General features: G+C 40.5%; 1 protein-coding gene and 2 long non-coding RNA genes across 6 annotated transcripts in view; 2 read left to right on the top strand and 1 right to left on the bottom strand.

Moving 5' to 3' along the window:
* Window positions 1-19,382, bottom strand: part of LOC607937 (T cell receptor alpha variable 9-2) — a 544,059-nt gene that overhangs the window by 271,289 nt on the left and 253,388 nt on the right. The gene's annotated exons all lie outside the window — the stretch shown is intronic.
* On the top strand, window positions 9,061-11,319 carry LOC119872811. Its single transcript, XR_005363037.1, has 3 exons — window positions 9,061-9,194; window positions 9,880-10,012; window positions 11,213-11,319. It is a non-coding gene; the product is annotated as an uncharacterized LOC119872811 (long non-coding RNA).
* On the top strand, window positions 12,786-17,537 carry LOC111096960. Its single transcript, XR_005363038.1, has 3 exons — window positions 12,786-12,955; window positions 14,558-14,656; window positions 17,498-17,537. It is a non-coding gene; the product is annotated as an uncharacterized LOC111096960 (long non-coding RNA).

Below are 19,382 nucleotides of genomic sequence, written 5' to 3'. Positions count from 1 at the left end.
GTTTGTTCTCTTTCCTCATCTTCTTAGGTTGGACCAGTGGTGCATTAAGGACATTTAAGACATACAAGATGAAATTAGGTTCTAGTCAGGGAGGATGGCTGATAGATCAAATGGGAAACAATGCAATAGACGTGATGCAGTTTTTCGCAGTTTTATACTTAGAAAGAAATAAGGTGTTGCACATGCAAAAAGAATCAGATAGCCTAGTCTGGAATGTGGAGGGTAGAGAAACTCTTCAAACTCAGCAGCAGCAGGTTTTTATCGTGTGCCTGAATCTTGAGAGAAGCAAAGGAGGAAAAATAATAATAAAAACCCCAATAAGATTTGTGGGGAAAATAGGAAATTTAATATTGGATATGATGGGATGTGCAGATGGATAGCAATCCGAGTGACATACACTGTGAAAAGGTTAAGGCACAATTCTAGAATGTAGCTTTGGTTCTAACATTGGGAGTTACTGGATAGAATATCTGCCTTGTCCTGTAAACACACGAGACCCTCAAGGTTAAATGGAGCAAATACATGTGAAGATACTCTGAGAGACTGTAACACATTGTGTATGTTCATTATTTCTATTATTATTTTGAGAACTACAGCTTATTGACATCCTTTCTGTGTTTCCTTCAGTCCTATAGAGTAGTATTTTTTTTCTCCAGAGAAGTCAATGGTTTCCTCTCTTTGTTCCTGGTACCCCAACCATACCTCCTTCCCTTGCCTGACACTCCCACCCCCACCCACCACTGACACTGAGGTCTGAGGTTTCTGTAAGTCTCTCCCTGCTGCTCTTGTCATTGTGCTCCTGCAAGAACACAGAAATACATTGCAGCATCCTCCAGCCGAGAGTCTGAGATCTTGAGACTGAAGGATTTATTTCCTTTCTGGAAGTTCACAGAGAAGCGATTATTTGTTGCATTATCTTGTCTATAAACTTCTTGGCGAATAATGAGAATCATCTCCCTGCTGGGAGGCTGTTTGTACCAGAACAAATAATAATCACTGTTGCTAGTGTCATACGTGCAGTGCAGGATCACAGTCTCTGTCTCCTGAACAAACATTTCTGGTTGAGTCTGAGTGACCTTCTGGGCCATACTGGATCCTGTGGGAAAGAGGAGAGGGCATGACACCAGACAGATAAGGCAGGCAGACTCACAAGCTGATCCCATTCCCCAATCATCTTTCTTTTCTTATCAAACTTCAGGCAATATCCATCTGCTTCTTTGGCCCCCATAGCCAGAACCAAAGAGGAGCTAAGATGCCTGAGTTACTAATCTTTCCAATTCCCAGTCCTGTTGGATAGTGGTAAAAGCAAAAATATGTGCCTTCCTTACCAAGATAGGTGGAAACCACAAGTGCCCACAGCAAACCAGGGCAAGCCATGCTGGCAGCTCTCTCCTGCAAGGTGAAACATTCTTTTGTTCTGATTTGAATCTTGGATTTGGTGCTCGGTGACATCACTGCTCCACAACAGGAAATGGTATGTCAGGTGGGCCGTTGCTTGTGTCTCGCTCAAATTTTATCAATGCTTTTTGTCTTTTGCTTCAGAGAATAAAAGTTTGGTTATAGTGCCACCTAAAAAGAGATATCAGAACTATAACTAGTTCTGAGATAAAAATCAAGAAGAGAAGGAGCTGGTAAATTGTTTTTGTGAAGATGTAATCCAGGAGAGAAGAATGGGGTGGATGGGGGAAAAGAAAGGCAAAGCTAATGTAATGACTTTAGCTTTCCCTATCAGCTTTCTTTCTCTCTCTTTTTTCTTTTTTCAAGTCTTGAAGCCATTATCATAATGGTATCTAGGTTGCCATAACTCAGATTTTGGTTATATTATTCTTTGACCAATTCTGTATTTTAATTATTCCTCCAAACTTCCAAGTAGTGATAAAGACAACAGGGGATCCCTGGGTGGCTCAGCGGTTTAGTGCCTGCCTTCGGCCCAGGGCGTGATCCTGGAGTCCTGGGATCGAGTCCCTTGTTGGGCTCCTTACATACAGCCTGCTTCTCCCTCTGCCTATGTCTTTGTCTCTCTCTCTCTGTGTGTGTCTCTCATGAATAAATAAATAAAATCTTTAAAAAAAGACAACAGCAACATTCAGAATGTTTAGAAAAAATTGCAACTAGGATTTTGATACCTAACTGCACTGTTATTTGCTTGAAGAATTTTTTAAAATTTATTTTTTAATTTTTATTTTATTAAGAATACCTGACTTAGGGGGGCCCTGAGTGGTTACTTGGTTGAGTGGCTGACTCTTGGTTTCGGCTCAGGTCATGATCTCAGGGTCCTGGGATTGAGCCCCACATTGGGCTCCATGCTCAGAGGGGAATCTGTTTGGGATTCTCTCTTTCCCTCTCCCTCTGTCCCTTCCTGCCCTCCTCACCCCCCATGCACGTGTGGGCTCTCTCTTTCTCTCTCTGTAAAATAAATAAATAAATCTTAAAAAAAAAAAAGAATACCTGGGCTTAGGTGGTGTTAAGGAGCTGTACAACTCTACAATACCGGTGGCAAATGTTCCCAAAGGATTTTTGTATACATGGCTTGTGTGAATAAAGAATCAGAACAGTTGGTATACAACTTATTTGGGAACACTCTGTGTTACACACTTGACAGTCATGTCATTTTTCCTCATGCATGCATTCTTCTCTGAGGAGGCAACTGACCAAAAATGAAAAGTCATGATGCAAGGAGCCACTCATTAGCATTAGTTTTTACTTCCTTTTGAGTTTTTTTCAACCAATCTTAGAAAAGGCCATCTCCATGGTCCAGCTTTATGTAAACTTTTCCTCTGCATAAAAGGAGAGGAGAAAAATATAAGGTAAAAGCTATCTTGCTGTATAGGGAATGGTGGCCTTAACTCCCTCAATCTATTTATTTTTTCCACCTGGGAAATGTAGTGAACATTAGGCATTTGGCCACAGACACCACTCTTAACTTCAGAAAAACCTCTTTTTTTTTTTAAGATTTTATTTATTTATTTGAGAGGGAGATAAAGTGAGCATGAGCAGGGAGGAGAGGCAGAGGGAGAAAAAAAGGGAGAAGCAGACTCTCTCTGCTGAGCAGAGAGCCTGATGTGGGGGTCAGACTGCAGGCCCCTGGGATCATGACCTAAGTTGAAGGCAGATGCTTAACTGACTGAGCCACCCAAGTGCCCCCAGAAAACTTCTTAAAGTACAGTCTGGTGAATTGCTGTAGATGCCCAGTTCTTCCCCCTGGTGATTAAATTTCTGGCATGGGGCAGCCCGGGTGGCTCAGCGGTTTAGTGCCACATTCGGCCCAGGGTGTGGTCCTGGAGACCCAGGATCGAGTTCCACATCGGGCTCCCTGCATAGAATGGAGCCTGCTTCTCCCTCTGCCTGTGTCTCTGGCTCTCTCTCTCTCTCTGTCTGTCTCTCATGAATAAATAAAATCTGAAAAAAAAATAAATTTCTGGCATGCCCACCATTTTCTAGGATCACACAACATTGGAAAAAATGTGAATATATTACAGTTTCTCCCTTCTTCTCTTCAGTCTTTTTAGAAAAGTCTAGATGGTAGACTGTTTTATCTCTCCATGTCAGTCCCATTGAAGCTATGAATTCACAAATGAGGCTCTCAGGAAGGAATGTTTTCTGCCTCTTGCCTGCATTCACTGTGCACATATGATGTTTGGCGATCCCAAACCAGAGGGCCTATCTTGCTGTGTTTTGATATTTTCCTGCTCCTCTGGTCTTGCCAATCAGAATTTTAGTATCTTCTATCCATCATCTGGTGAGTCCCTAACTGCCACAACTGATCTGGTTGTTGAATTCTGAGGATTCAATAAGATAATGTATAAGCAAGAATTTTCAAGTGGGCAAATATGAGCTTGGGCAGAAAGCCACTTTTCTTTCTTTCTTTCTTTCTTTCTTTCTTTCTTTCTTTCTTTCTTTCTTTCTTTCTTTCTTTCTTTCTTCTTTCTTTCTTTCTTTCTTTCTTTCTTTTCTTTCTTTCTTTCTTCTTTCTTTCTTTCTTTTTTCTTTCTTTCTTTCTTTTCTTTTGATATTATGTTCAGATGATCCTTGTTTTTGTTTTGGGGATTTTTGTTTGTTTTAGGTAAGAACAATTATTTGGCTGGGTCATTTAAGAAACCTAAAGAAGGTGGTGAGCAAAGCCAGATTATAGAATATTAAACAGAAAGGAAGGGTGAAGAGAACAGAAGAAGAGGTTAAAAAATAAGAAGCAGTGCCCCATCCAGGCAGTCTGAGAAGGTCTACTGTGCTTCCTCAGGATACCAACAGTATTTGGCAATTACTGTCACGGATATCTCACAAGAGTCAGCTAATTAGACAATAAAAAGTAAGAACTAGGAGGAAAAACATGTGGACAACACATGCCTACTCCCATGTTGTCATAGGGTAACTTCTGGAGGCAGAAACTAAGGCATATCAACAGTTAATGGCCCAAGTGGGAGAAGCTGCTCCAGACATCAAGACACTCCCTCTTGGTTGGGTGGCTCTTGGCTGAAGAACACTGAGGGTCTCAGCCCCAGTCACCTCCGACATCTCATGTTTAGTGTTCTCATGACCTCTCTTCCTTATTTGAAAATACTGTGAGCAAAAAACTTCTAAAAATTTTTTTAAAAGTTTTTTATCTATTTATTATATTCATTTATAATTTTCTCTTGTCAGAGATGATAATGGGACTATTTACTAGGTCCTGAGTTGTGGTCCCAACGCAAGGATAAGGCCCAGTGCACTTGAGTGCTCTCTGGGGACCGTGGGCTTCCTTTGGTACAGAGGAGGGTGACTGAGCCTCTCGAGTGGACCGTCTGGATATGCAGGGAGCAGTGGAGCTGGGACTAGCATAGGAGGAGGCTGCTACTCATCCTCTGTGCACCCAAGTCCTATTTAACCAGAACAAAAACCAAGGCACCAGATTATTATAGATGCTTTCCATACTTACATCTGTGGTTCTGAGATACTGTGCAAATAATTATGGTAAATATTAAAATTCTTTTCTCCTTTGATGGTCCCTTTTAGGAAGAACTTTTTTCTTTTTTTCATTTGACGGTTAATTTTCTTAAAAGTAAACATTCAAGAGTGGATTTAAACATTCATTTGTTCTTTGAGTCCCTTCTAAAAAGATAGAGACTAGTTCTTGGAAACCTCTGGATCCTTTGGGTTCCTGATAAATTCTCGCAGCTCAGGTCCCATCTGAAGCCATCAGATCATGACAGTGGCTTCTAGAAGCTTTTTTATGCTTTGGCCTTCATAAAACCATGGAGGACTTGATTGCAGAATGTGGAAATCTGACCTAGACTCTTCAGATAAAAAAAGGTTTGAAAAAAAAAAAAAAGAAAGGTTTGTTCTCAGTTTTGTTTTTGTTTTTCTTTTGTATGCGTGAGGAACTTAGATGCTGGAACATGACACAGGTTTTTGCAAATAACTGCTGTCAACGAATGCAAGTAGTGCCCTCTCCAGGCCAAAGAAATAATAACAGAGGCAATGCCTACGATTTATTCCTCTACACAGAAAGAATTTGGTTTAGTCAAGAAATCTGCTCTGGACCTAATCTGTTTATATAAATTTCAGAATTCTGTTTACACTCAGTGAACGGAACTTTATATTTAGAATGTACTTTATTTTTCCTTTATCACTGCCTTTAAAAATCATACCTTTTATCTTGTCTTGCCTTTTCAAATAAGCCTTCTGTGACTAGGTTAGAACGTACTGGTTTTTCCCTTTAATATTTTGTCATGATTATATGATAATTATGAAATACATTCTAAGAATGATACTTGGCTTTACTTAACTCTTACCATGTGCCTGGCATTGTGCCAAGAGCACCGAGGAATGCTGAAGTATACAGGGCAAAATTCTGTCCTCATAGAGACTATGACATATTTGGGAGAAGAAAGATTGGTACCTTGAAACAATAGCAAACACTTTAAGAAGGTGAGTCACTAAGAGTCAAATTGTTTGCTTCAGATTCAAGGTCGAATTGTATGATATTAGAAGGAATTCGAGGATTCTCTGTTAGAGATGACCCTTGGAGGAGATAGAGTCCTAATGTGTGCTTATATAGGAATACTATGATTTGGCCAGCTTGAGATATACATAAAAGGGAAATTAGGGTGGGTGAAACAAGCAGAAAAGAAATTCAAGAGCTTTTAAGTGTTTATGGTTCAGTAAGGAGGATAGACAGACTGGAATAAAGCTACATTTGGGGAAGTAAGAATGAGGTTTAAATAGTATAGGGTAAGCAGACACAGGGAAGGTGATAATAATATGAGAATTTAGATTCGGTGCATAAAGGTTTTGTGCAACGAAAAGACATGATAACACATCTGCAGTGATTGTAGTTTCATGAATGTGATCTGTTTCACCATTTTTTGAAAAAATAAGGTTGACATCTTCTGTGTTTCCAATTAATCACTCAAGTACCCACCTGCTGTTATTAGCAATCAGCCCAGTAAAATTTGCTTTGAACTCTCTTCTGTTCTTTCTCTATTAAATTTTCAAAGTGTATGTTAATTTTGTCTTTCCCCAAAATAGAGCCTGAAGCAAGGACTTGGGTGAAGGAAGGTAATTTATTTAGAAAGAGATCTGAGGCAGCAGGAGTGAGAAAATTGGTAGCATAAGATTGGGGCTTGATTCTGCCAAGTTCTTCTGGGAAGCATACAGGATGCCTCTTGGGGACCTGGAAAGCAAGAAGCTAGAGCATGCCTAGGGCTTCTCTCCATACTGGTTGGGCCTTGCCAGCAGGGGCGGTAGTTCTCCTATACTTTCAGGCTGTGCTTGTGGATAGCCCAAGTGAGCTCCTGAGGAGTCAGAGAAGGCTCTGGGGTAGGAAGTAAAAAAAGAAATACACAGTGCATGTGTGATGTTGGGTGCTATCAACTTAAGATGAGTCCAAGTGTCCAGAGAATTATCTACATACCTACTGATAAAATCAGAGCTGGGCATTTGAACATGACCACAAAGCACATGAGATCTTTGTTACAATGCTTTCTTTGCACTACTCAGATGGGTGCTTGCCCTGTATTATTTTCACTATGTCACTGAGTCTTCAAGGTTGTGGCTGGCTGAAATCTATATAAAACACTTGCATGACATGACTTTCAGGCCCTACTTCTTTAACTGATACCAAGGCTATAATTGAAAGTCTTCTCCCTTCTCCACTAATTTCTCTAGATTTCCCTGCCATTGGACAGTACTTTAGTGGACTTAGATTTCTGCCTGATAGGGTGACCCAGACCTTCATTGTTGAGGGGTCTCAGTTCTTGATCACTTTGTCCTTTTCAGGCCACAACCACCACCTGCTGTTATTGAATATGAAATACCCCCTGAGAAACCCTGATTCCAGACATATCCCTCCTTGCCCTCATTGGGTAATAACAACCAGATGCTTCATGATAATCAGGGTCAATTGGCCCTCCTTTCTTTGCCTGCTGGCCCATTGACCAAGGAATTAAAAATGGCCTAGCCAGTAGTCACAGCTACAGGTTTAGTGCAACACTTACTGAATCCTCTGGTGGAAGCATTCTTTCCCGGAGTCCTGGGACTTCTAATCCAGCAGGGCCTAGGGCTGTGGGAAAGGGACTCAAAAATTCTGGAAATGAGTTACAGGGAATGATAGCAGAAGAGTCTAGTCTACTTCCATCTCTTCATTTCTAAATTTGTATATTTTAGCTAGGGTGTCACAGCACCATATATCAGCCATTGGTTTAATGAATATTATCACTTCCGGAATATACATTCCAACCATTAAGGGTGATGCCATTGAACTGGCTTCTTAACTGACCCTTTAATAGACCATTCTATCATGGCTCTAAGGTCATCTGATCTAGGTACCATGAGTCTAGGTCATCTTTTTGGTCTGTGGTAAGACCAGTGGATCCCTTTCCTGGTTATGCCTTCAACTGTCACACCCTTTGTGTTCTAAAATGGGTACCTTGCATGCCTAGGTGGCTCAGTCGGTTAAGCATCTGCCTTTGGCTCAGGTCATGATCCCAGGAGTCTGGGACTGAGTCCAAGATTAGGCTCCCTACTCATCGGGGAGTTTGCTTCTCTCTCTATCCGTCTCCTCTTGCTTGCAGTCTCTCTCTCAAATGAATAAATAAAATCTTTAAAAAAATGGATACCTTATTCAGAGAGATTCGGTTTTGGACATGGATGGACAATTAAAAGAACAAGCAACAACCAGCAAAATGGAAAAGGTTAAGAATTTTAGAGGTATGTGCTCCTAGGCAAATTATAAATGTTTACTGGACAAAGAACTTGTCTGATCTGTCATGTATACTATACAAAGTGATGAGGGTTACATGTGACAGAATGCATGAAGATACTTCATAAAACTGGAAAGCACTGTACATATTATTTTTACTCTTATCTTAAGGATTATAGTTTGCAGACATCCATATCTGTGTGTTTCTTTTATTCAGATATAAGGAGGTTTTATTCCAAGAGAAGTAAATGATTTCTATGTTTCTGGTATCCTAGTCGCCCCCCAACCAACCTCTGCATGGACACTGAGGTCTGAGGTTTCTGTAAGTCTCTCCCTGCTGCTCTTGTCATTGTGCCTCCATGAGAGCACAGAAATACGTTGCAGCATCCTCCAGCCGAGAGTCTGAGATCCTGAGACTGAAGGATTTATTTCCTTTTTGGAAGTTCACAGAGAAGCGATTATTTGTTGCATTCTCTTGTCTATAAGCTTCTTGGCGAATAATGAGAATCATCTCCCTGCTGGGAGGCTGTTTGTACCAGAACAAATAATTACTGTCACTAGTGTCATACATGCAGTTCAGGGTCACAGTCTCTGTGTCCCGCACAGATATGTCTGGTTGAGTCTGAGTGACTTTCTGGGCCATGCTGGATCCTGTGGGAAAGAGGAGAGGGCATGACACCCGACAGATAAGACAGGCAGACTCACAAGCTGATCGCATCCCCAACTATCCTTCACCTTATCCAAACCCCAGGCACCACATATCAGCCTCTCCATAGCTGGGGTCTGTGGTGATGCAGTTCCTGCACTACGACTCTCTCCTTCTCAGCCCCGTTAGATAACAATACATGCGAAGACCTATGCCTCCCTTACCATGACAGGTGGACACGACGACTGCCCACAGCAGGCTGACAAGCGGCATGCTGACAGCTCTGCCCTGTAGGGTGAAGAAGAATCTCTTGCTCTGATCTGGGCTCTCTTCTGTGCTCCGCAGACTTCAGAGCAGGAAGTGATATGACAGGTGGGTGGTTGATTTTATCTCACTGCGGAAAGTTTTCCATACTTTTTGGTTTCCTTTTCAGAAAATAGGCCTTTGGTTCTATCGTTCCAAAGGAAAATGTAAAACATTTCCTGAGTTCTTGTATTCTGGGAGAGGGGAGCTGTCAAATTTATTTCTGATATGTTCCAAAATTGGAGAGGAGAGTGGGACCTGGGGTGGTGGGCAGATGTGGCAGGGTTTCCTTTGCAACCATGGCAAACTCTGTAATTTTTCTTTCTTTTCTTAAAAAACAAAAATGGCAGAACAAGTATGATAAATATGAACAATTAGTTATGAGTGATAAGAAGATACCTGTTATAGTAATGTATTCATTACATTCAGAATGTAATATTCAGAAATATTACATATTTCTACAACTTCTTCACCTAAAGAATGAGAAAAAGATTGATGTTTGTAACAGAAAAAAAGCACTGACTAGACGTGGAAGTGGAACATGTTGTGTCTAGCTGTGCTCATATTTTCTATGGATTCTTAAAAAAATAAGCCCTTGTTTGTGGTGCACCAGGAAACTCTACAACAACGACTGTAGGAGTTCTTATGGCACTGAGTTGCCTCACACAACTCATATGAAGAATTGTTCTCCTCACTCTTATTCCATTCTCATTAAAAAGCTATACTGTGATTCCTTAGAATTTTGCTTTTACAGAGGGAGTGACAGAGATTCTCATGTAATGCCAGTGTTGGAGTCCTCAAGGTGGGAATGTGGATGGGATCCTGTCACAGGATCCTGTCACAGAGGAGGCAGTGTCCGAGGAGCACAGGTTCTTTATGACACAGAGGTAGGTGGCTGAGTCTCTTCACTTAAATGTGTAGGGGTTGTGACAATTGGAATCAGCCCTGAATGAGGCTGCGAAAATCTCTTGTGCCCCCAAACCCAGTTTGATAACAGTAGAAGTATTTCTACTATATCATCTCTATCCTTGTACCCTGATTTGAATTCCTGTATTTTGGTTTTTGGATCCCCGAAAGTCAGCTCCAATACAAGGATTTGTGTATAAGCAGATTATTTGCTGGTCATTCCAGGAAATGTTGGTAGGAAGCAAATCAGGGAAGGGAAGGAAGCCAATACAGGATGTTGTCAACAAGCCAATTATTGCTATCGGCAGTTGGAGCTTAATCTAGCTGGAAACTCTGGAAGACGGCATAGCACACCCTTTGGAGTTATTCCAAGTGAGGAATGAAGGAACTGGAGAATTCATCCATAAACTCATTGTCCATCACTGAGTGAGGGATGCTTTGGGGGCATTAACTGTCCAGCACATCTGGCTAGCCCTGCACACTGGCCACATGTATTCCCATGGCCAGAAAATAGCTCCTGAGAGTTGCTGGGTTTTTCAGTGTGTAGAGGTGACAGTCAAGGGGATATGAGTAGAACACCAACAGATCTGTACAGCCCATCCCTTGCACTGTTGAGATCCACTTATGCTCTATGTCAAATCCACTCAGATCACCAGTTCTTTAAAAACAGATTAACAAAAGGATTAGTGAGGCAAATTGTAATTGCAATGGTTGATTTCATGATTGTAATTCATATTTATTATCTATCTGCCTTTTATACCATTCTTGATCCTCCCAACCTTTGGCTAATACATCGATTGGTCTAAGTTTCTATCTCAGATAGATAATCAAGATATTTATCCCCAAGGGGTCCAAGTCCCTTATTATTCTTCCCTTGTCAGATAATAGTTGCTACAATTGCATTTTTATAGTAATCACTGCCACAAAAGCACTAAAAGTCATCCCAGGGAGTCCCCTGAGATTTAGCCATATTTCTCCAGCTCCCACTAGATAGCAACCATCCTATATCTTCGTGATAATCAAAATTGATTACCATTGCCAGTGTAGTAACTCCTTTCTTGTCCTTCTGGTCTTCTGGTGTGAGGACCTCCAAATGATCAAGTGGTATATATAACTTTAGATTAGGTGAAAACTTCTGTATTTCCCTGATAGTAGTATCCTCCTTTCCTTTTCATTCAAAGGGAAACAGGACCTCTCGTCCAGAACAGTGTGAGAACAGGAAGCATCAACATCCAAATGAGTTGATGGGGAGATAGTCCCACTTCTACTTCTTGGCTCCCAGGTCCATGTATGTTTATCTAATAGAAACATAGCATCATAAAGAATAGCTCTCCAAGCTCTCAGAGCACTATCCCTAACTGGGGCTTTACCTGACCTTTAAGTGATCATTCCAATGTGGTTTGTGGATCAGTGGCATCAGTATACCCAATGGTCACATGTCCATTGTCATACCTCTTTGCTATTAAGTAGATTTGTTGATGCAAAGGGATGTGAAATCTGATAATCATCCTGATAATCAATCAACCAGCCACTCTGAGCTCTCAGTTCATGCTGCTGTGCATGGCAGTTTGGAGGGAAGGCAGGTCATGCCCAGAGTATGTATTAACCCAATAAGAAAAGATTTCTGCTACCTCCAGAGTGGAAGTGATCCAGTGCAATCAACATGGCAACCAGTGGCTACTTGGTCTGCTTGAGAGGTGATTGCATATTGCAAGTTCAGTGTTGTGTCTGCTGCTGACAGGTTGGATATTTGGCCGGAAAATAGCTAAATCCAATGTAGTGAGAGAATACCCACGCTTCTGGGTTCATGGAGAACTTCTGTCACCTTTGCTAATTTGTTCACAAGCTTACAGGCTGGTGTGGATGGATCATCTTGCCTATGTGCTCATTGAGCACTTTCTTGTAGTGGATGCTCTGTGGTGGATATTGATGTGAGGCATAATGATGCCAATGCTGCCTACACTCATTGCCCCTCAGTTCGCAGTCATACCAAATGTGACTTACCCTCCTCCCATTCACCTGCTCAGGGTTCTGACCCTAGAGAAGAGCAGATGCTGGACCCTTTTCAAAGACCTCCAGCTTACAACTTCTGGTTATTCCCTCTTTGACTCTTCCCTAGCCAGCCAGTTGAAATTTACCCTCTTTTTGGGAGGAGCCAGATTTTCAGTCATGCTGTATGTTATGTTTACTCTCTGTCCTCTATAAACTTTATACCATTTCCCCTCAGCTTTTGGTACTTGATCTTCTAAGTCAGTCTTTTCAGAGTGTCAAAATATATTTTCTTTTATTACTGGAATTTGATGGTCACGGCTTTTAAGATTTTGTATTTTCATTATATTTGTAAAAGTGTACAAAGGAGCTCAAGGGCAAAAATTTTATTCTGTTCTTTTGTTCTTTAGTGTTTTCTCCTTTCTTACATTGAGCCTCAGGAGTTTGGACTAGTTTTAACAGAGTAAAGGCTTCACATTGAGAAACAAAATACATTAGATGGTATTTGAAAACATTATCCCTCTGCCCATGGTCTTCAAGTGAAATATTTGACATCAGATCATAAAAAGTCCCTCACACCTCCCTTTGCTCAAAGTTAAAGTCAGTGCCCTGAGCCCTTGTAGAAAAAGATGCAGGGCTGAGGAGGGTTTGGGTGCTGGGCCTGGGTGCCTGAGCAGCACTGTGCTGTTCGCTGCACACAGGAATGTGGTTGAGTCATGGAGGTGAGAATCTTCCATGTGCAGGGAAAAGTACTGATCCTCCCTGTTAAGACTGGCTGTGAATCTTCCACTGATCTTCTCTTTCTTGTTTGATTGCATTTGTATCAGAACGTGGAGGCTTTCCCCAGGACCCTGCCTAAACCATTGGAAGAAAGCTGAAGTGTTGCCTCTGTAACTGCAGTTCATTGTGAAGCTCTTGCCTTCTTGGACTTTCAGGTAGGGCTCTATTCCATTAGTGGTTGTCCATTTGACCCTGTTCAGGAGGAATGAGAAGACTTTCATGTATGAGAAAATGTTTATGTTTTCTTTTAATTATTTTCCATTCCTTAGAATAAACCACAGAGGGACCCCTGGGATCCTTGTTGACTTCATTTCCAGAGTTGTACCATATCCTTTGCTTGGCCCTTCCCCTCCCCTTCACTCACAGTTTAGCTCACAGGAGCATCAGTAATGCCCTCTGGAGAATCGCAATTCCTGCTTTTTCCTGGAGGCTCTGAGGATTCAGTTGGAAGCCTGGAACTGACCATGTCCAGTGGGAGTGGTTCACTGTTTTAGATTCTTCCACTTCTTTTGGTTTGCAAGCTTGAGTGATCTTCATTCTGTTTTCACAACTAATCAAAATCTGAATTGTCACGTCAGACTCATCACTGAATATCCTCTTTCCTGCTTCTCCCATCACACAGTTCTAGTTGCCAGCCAATCACTTCTGCTGATGGAAGCACTGCACCAATGTGGTCTGAACTTCCTTATCAAAACAATTTTTTTTTCATTTTTTCCTCAATACAATGTGACTCATTATGGTAGATCAAAGGAAAACAACATACAAAGAGGCAAAAGCAAACAAAAAAGAAAGAAAACAAAACATAGTGTTAAAATATTCTCCAGTGACTGTCTGAATATTCTTAGCACCTGGAACTTTTCCTCCCGCTCCTTATCTTTAACGGAAATCTACAAAATTCTTTGCCTGGATGACTCCTGACAACATTCTGAGGGATTTAAATCAAGGGTGGAGAAAAGGCCTGATCCTTTTCCCTCAGTTGGTTAGGGTCTGCCATGGCTTCATTATATCTTTCAATCTGAACAGGTTTAAATCAGCTGAAACAGTTAGACCTTTTCCAAATTCTTGGAAATATATTCTGAATATATTATGAAAATATAAAGGAGGGAAATATAATATCTTTTCTTTTAATATATTCTCAGATGTGAGAAAGCAACCTGGTATTTGGCTAACACTGAAAATGCTCCTGTGTGTCCCGCTAACCTGTCAGTGAGAGGGAGGGGAAGGGCCAAGGCAGGTATATGTGCAGCTTTGGAAATGAAATCTACAGGGATCCTAGGGGTCCCTCAGGGTTTTATTGCAAGGAATATAAAGTATATACGGAAAATTCTTTTTTTCCCCCAAAGATTTTATGCATTCATTTGAGAGAGAGAAAGAGCATAAGCAGGAGGGAGGGGCAGAGGCAGAGGGAGAAGTAGACTCCTTGCTGAGCAGGAGTCTTGGCTCCTTGGTCTAAGGCTCCCAGAATCATGACCTGAGCCAAAGGCAGACACTTAACCAACTGAACCACCCAAGTGCCCAATAAGGAAATCTTTTAAAAAAAATGTGCTTTTGCAAAAATCTGAGTGTTTCTTATATCTCAATTTGGGCACCCATGCAAATTCCAGTAATTTCTTATATTAGTTTTTGCATATTAGTTATGAAACCCTGTTTTATGGTTTCCCATATTTGAAGAAAGGATTAGGGACTAGAAGAAAAGAGATTAAGGAAGAAAGTTTTCTTCTATTCTTTGCATCCAATCCTCATTCTGGTGATTCTAGGTACCTCCTCAGCTACATTCCCTGGACAAAGCCCTGGCCCTAGTACATCAACCTCCATCCTTCCCAACTTCCTTCTTTCACTTCTTACTCTGGCCTGAGGTAAGTGGCTGGGAGTTGGTAATGAGTACAGAGCTGTGATCTTCTTTGATGTTAATTGTGGATATTAGTTTTCTATTCTTCATATATGAAATTACATACCACTTCTTCCAGTATTTTTCCTGAAATGTAGTGTAATTGTAACTCAGGCTGAAGTTAGCTCCTTCTCAGAGATGCAGTCAGAGCTAAGCTGTGCTCTACCTTCCCCTGTCCTCTGGTTTCTGCTTATGAAACAAAAAACAGACACGTGGGGGTGGTCACTGGATGATCTGGTTATTTGTAAGTTGGTACAACTTCCTGAGTACATGGTGGTTCTTTTTCCCAATCAGAACACTGTCAAATCTCATTCAACCTGGAACCACAGAAATGCTAGCAAAATTTCTAGGTGTCTTCCTTAAGATTTTCTCTCTACTGATAAGGATACTTACCAGGAACATTCTCAAAGGTGGGAATTTAGTCTGGGAAGAATAGAAGGAATCATTTCAGTTGTTTGGAAGAAGTAACAATGATATGAGAGTTTCTCTTGGAATTTTTTTTTCTTTCCTGTCTCAAGTATGATGATTTCAACATTGCAGGTAGGTACTAATGGGAATGTGTCTAGTTAAAGGTGGATTGACAATTTTCCCAAGCAATGATAGGCATAGATTGTAGTAGGTCAACTGTTGAGCACCTGCTACCAGAAGTTCATTTGACTTAACCTGGTGGGGATGTTTAATAAAATGTTATAAAATAGAATATTTGAATTACACAGTTAAGGAGACTGGAAAAACACATATAAAGTTAACTAACTCTAGAGGGCAGTGTGATATAGGCATCAGCACTTAACACTATAAGCAAAGTACAGGAGCAAAGTATTTGCAGTTACAAATGAGTAGCTTAGTAACTGGCATAAGATCTAGGAAGAAAAATCATATGAATATCTTCATTGATGCAGAAAAGGCATGTGACAAAATACAACACACATTCATGTTAAAAACACTGAAAAAGGAATTACTAACGAGTCTCTTAATATAAAAAAATATATACGTATGCCCAAACCAGCACTTACTTATGGGGAAATGCTAGAAACTTCTTATGAAAGTTAGGAGAAGGACAAAATCTGCTATCTTAACCACTATTTAACATTGTGTTGGAGCTACTAGATAATGTGGCCATCTCAGAGAAAAAGTATTAGAAGCATAAGAATTGGAAAGAAAGAGGTAAAATGTAATCTGAATATCTGCAGATGAAATGAGTGTATGCCAGAACACTTAGAAGAAAAAAACCACTACCAAAAGACAGGTTATAATATAAACAACAACTTAAATACAGCCTTCACACACAAAACTAAAAAAAAAAAAACAGTTAAAGGAACATGTGGAAGAAAAAGAGCACGTATTCTATTGCATAAAAGTAAAAAGAAAGAGAAAGGAAGGAAAATTCTTAAGTGCAAACTAAGAGGAAGTAGATGGATCAATTAAATGGAATGGCAGGTAAATAAATAGGCCCATTGTATATGGATACTTAGTGTATGATAGACAGCATCTCAAATCAGTGTGTGTGGTTGTGGGAGGGGGGAAAGACTCCTCCATATGTTGTAATAACTTGTATCTCTTCTAGATACTTCTATTAGATTGTGACAGTGTCCTATTTTAGGCCAGTAGTCTTCAAACTGGGGTTTGTGTACTTTCAGAGTTGTGTGAAGACTTCCCATGGGTTATACAGACATAGATAATTCTAAAGGAATCCAACTGTATATATGACTTTCTTAAAACTGGTCTGCCGTAGAACATGCTTGAGATCCAGATGTCATGCTGTTGTGTGTATTCCCATTTCCCTTTCTACTCTACCCTTCAGTTAAAAAAAAACAAACGTATATATCTCAACCATCCTGAACTTTACTATGGTGTATTATTCCTCTAGAGTGCCAAAATCTCTAAGGTACCACACAAGGAGATAATTCATTGGCTTTTCAGAGAAAGAGTTCTTAACAGCTAAGTAAGAACAATAACAAGACATGGATATATTTCAAATAGGCAGCAACCTCGACAAGATTCCTTGTATCTATCTGTTTATCTGTCTATCTATCTATCTATCATCTATTTATCTATCTATTGTCTCTCAGTCGTCTTAGAATTAGCATTTAGAAATGAAATGGTCATGGCAGGGGAAAGGGAAACCTTTCCTTTCTTCCCTTCTAGGTTTTTTCACTTGTCTAATAATTAAATTGACATAAGACAGATTAACAGAAGAAAAGCATTTATTTGTACACATAGGAGCTCAAAGATATATGGGTTTCAAAGAAGTGAACAAAGTAGGTGGCTTTTCCATCTTTTATCCAAAGAAACAATACATTTGTCAAGAATTGACAAAACAAAGGGGTTTGGGATGGAAGTAGTACATTAATAAAGAAGTAGTAAGTTTTGTTTAGAAAGCCCTCCAGGCCTTAAATTCCCTCTCTCCAGCAGTCAGGATAGTTTTTACTGTCCAGGTGCAGGAAGGATACCCCTTCACATGGAGAGTTTATTTCCTGCTTTCAGGGGGACAGAGAGGGTCAGAGTATCCTCCTTGCCCTGGCTGTCTCTTAAGTCTCTTTAATTCAAAATAATCAATATGCCATGGTGGCATAATTTGGGGTGGCCTGCCCTGAGCCCATTATTGCCACAGGAATGCCAGCATGTTACATCATTATTTGAACTGAAAAATGAAATCGGACTTTTTCTAACAGGAAATAAATCTTGTGTGGCTGGTTTGTGTGATAGTGTGGGGTATGAAGAGAATTATAGAAGACTCCAAGGTATGTATTTGGCTCTAAATAAGTAGGTATATTATACTGCCTTTTTTTTTTTTTTTTTTTTTTTTTAGATGGAGAAGAGCAAAGGAAGAGCCCTTGGGAGGGAATGAGGTATTATGTTTCGGATATGTTAAATATTAGATGCCAGTTAGACATTCAGTATAGATGTTATAAATATTACAGTATGTATGAACCTGGCTTTCAATGGAGAGGGCTGGGTTGGACATGTAAATTTGTGAGTCATCAACAGCTAAGTCTGTGGTAATTAAAGCCATATTCCTAAATGAGATGGTAGGGGAGGTAGAGCTCTACTCTTAGGGTCTCCAGCTGGACCTGAAAATTAAGTTGACATAAACAGATTAATAGGGGGAAAAGCAGGTTTAATAATGTGTACGTGTACAGGGAAGCCTTCATGGAAAAATAGGGACTCCACGAAATAGACAGGCCTGAATGCTTATATGCTGAGTTGAACAGAATGGCAACTATGGATGAGGAGCTAGAGCACATGGGTAGAGTAAAGGGGAAGAGAAGAGTGATTTCAACAAGGTCTGCTTGCACAGATTTCCCATCTCTTGTGTTATGAATACTTCTTTTCCGGGATAGGAAGGATGTCTTTCATACAGGAGTTTCACCTCCTGCTATCGGGAAGAAAAAGAGGTGTCATGGGGTTGCCGGAGAGCTCTTCCTGCTCCTGCTGTTTTCCAAGTGCCTTCAGTTCAAAATAACCAATATGTCAAAGTGGCATATTGGAGGGGCATGTCCTGAACCCCTTAAAATTATTTAAAAAGAGGATAAGCGTAGATAGAGAATATGTTTGAGAACTGAACCCTGAGACAATGCAACATGTAGAGGCCAGTCCAAGAGGAGAGGTCTAGAAAAGGAGACTGGGCAGGATTGGTTTGGGAGGTGGAAAATGAACCAGGAGAACATGGAGTCCCAGAATTTGGGCAAGATAGGTTTCGAAGAGAGAAAGAGAGTAGCTGTAATGTCCCATTCTTCTGAGATTCAGTAACATAAGGAATTGTAATGGATCATTGGAGTTATTGATCAGAAACTCATTTGGGACCTTAGCAAGAATAATTTCAGTGGAATGGTAGGAATAAAAATCTGACTGGAAGGGGTTCAAGTATAAAGGGGGTAGGGTGTAGAGATCATAAATTTAGAAAACTTTTTTTTTTTTTAATGATAGTCACACAGAGAGAGAGAACGAGGCAGAGACATAGGCAGAGGGAGAAGCAGGCTCCACGCACCGGGAGCCCGATGTGGGATTCGATCCCGGCTCTCCAGGATCACGTCCTGGGCCAAAGGCAGGCGCCAAACCGCTGCGCCACCCAGGGATCCCTAGAAAACTTTTTAAAGTAATTTTGTTATTAAGAAAGACAAGGAACAGGGAATCCCTGGGTGGCTCAGGGGTTTAGCACCTGCCTTTGGCCCAAGGCGCGATCCTGGAGTCCTGGGATCGAGTCCCGGGTCGGGCTCCTGGCATGGAGCCTGCTTCTCCCTCCTCTTGTGTCTCTGCCTCTCTCTCTCTCTATGTCTATCATAAATAATAAATAAATAAATATTTTAAAAAAAGAAAGACAAGGAACAAAAAGGGTGTAAACTATTTTTACCCATGGAGCCACTAATTCCAGTTCTAGGATGCTGTCCTAATGAAATGATGAAAAATGTAAATTAATATTTAGATTTAAGGGGCACCTAGCTGTCTTGGTTGGTGAAGCATGTGACTCTTGATCTCCGGGTTGTGAGTTGATCCCCACATTGAGTGTAGAGATTGCTTAATAAGTAAATGAATGAATGAATAAGTAAATAAGGAAGTAAATAAATAAATAAATAAATAAATAAATAAATAAAATTTAGGTTTAAGATGGTTACCACAATGCTATTTAAAATTATTTAAAATTGGAAATAAAGAATAAAAATATCCTCAAACAGGAAAATTATAAAGTTAAGTGT

This window comes from Canis lupus, chromosome 8 (assembly GCF_011100685.1).
Source record: "Canis lupus familiaris isolate Mischka breed German Shepherd chromosome 8, alternate assembly UU_Cfam_GSD_1.0, whole genome shotgun sequence".
In the NCBI taxonomy this organism is placed as follows: Eukaryota; Metazoa; Chordata; class Mammalia; order Carnivora; family Canidae; genus Canis; species Canis lupus.
This window is presented reverse-complemented; position numbering and strand designations above follow the sequence as displayed.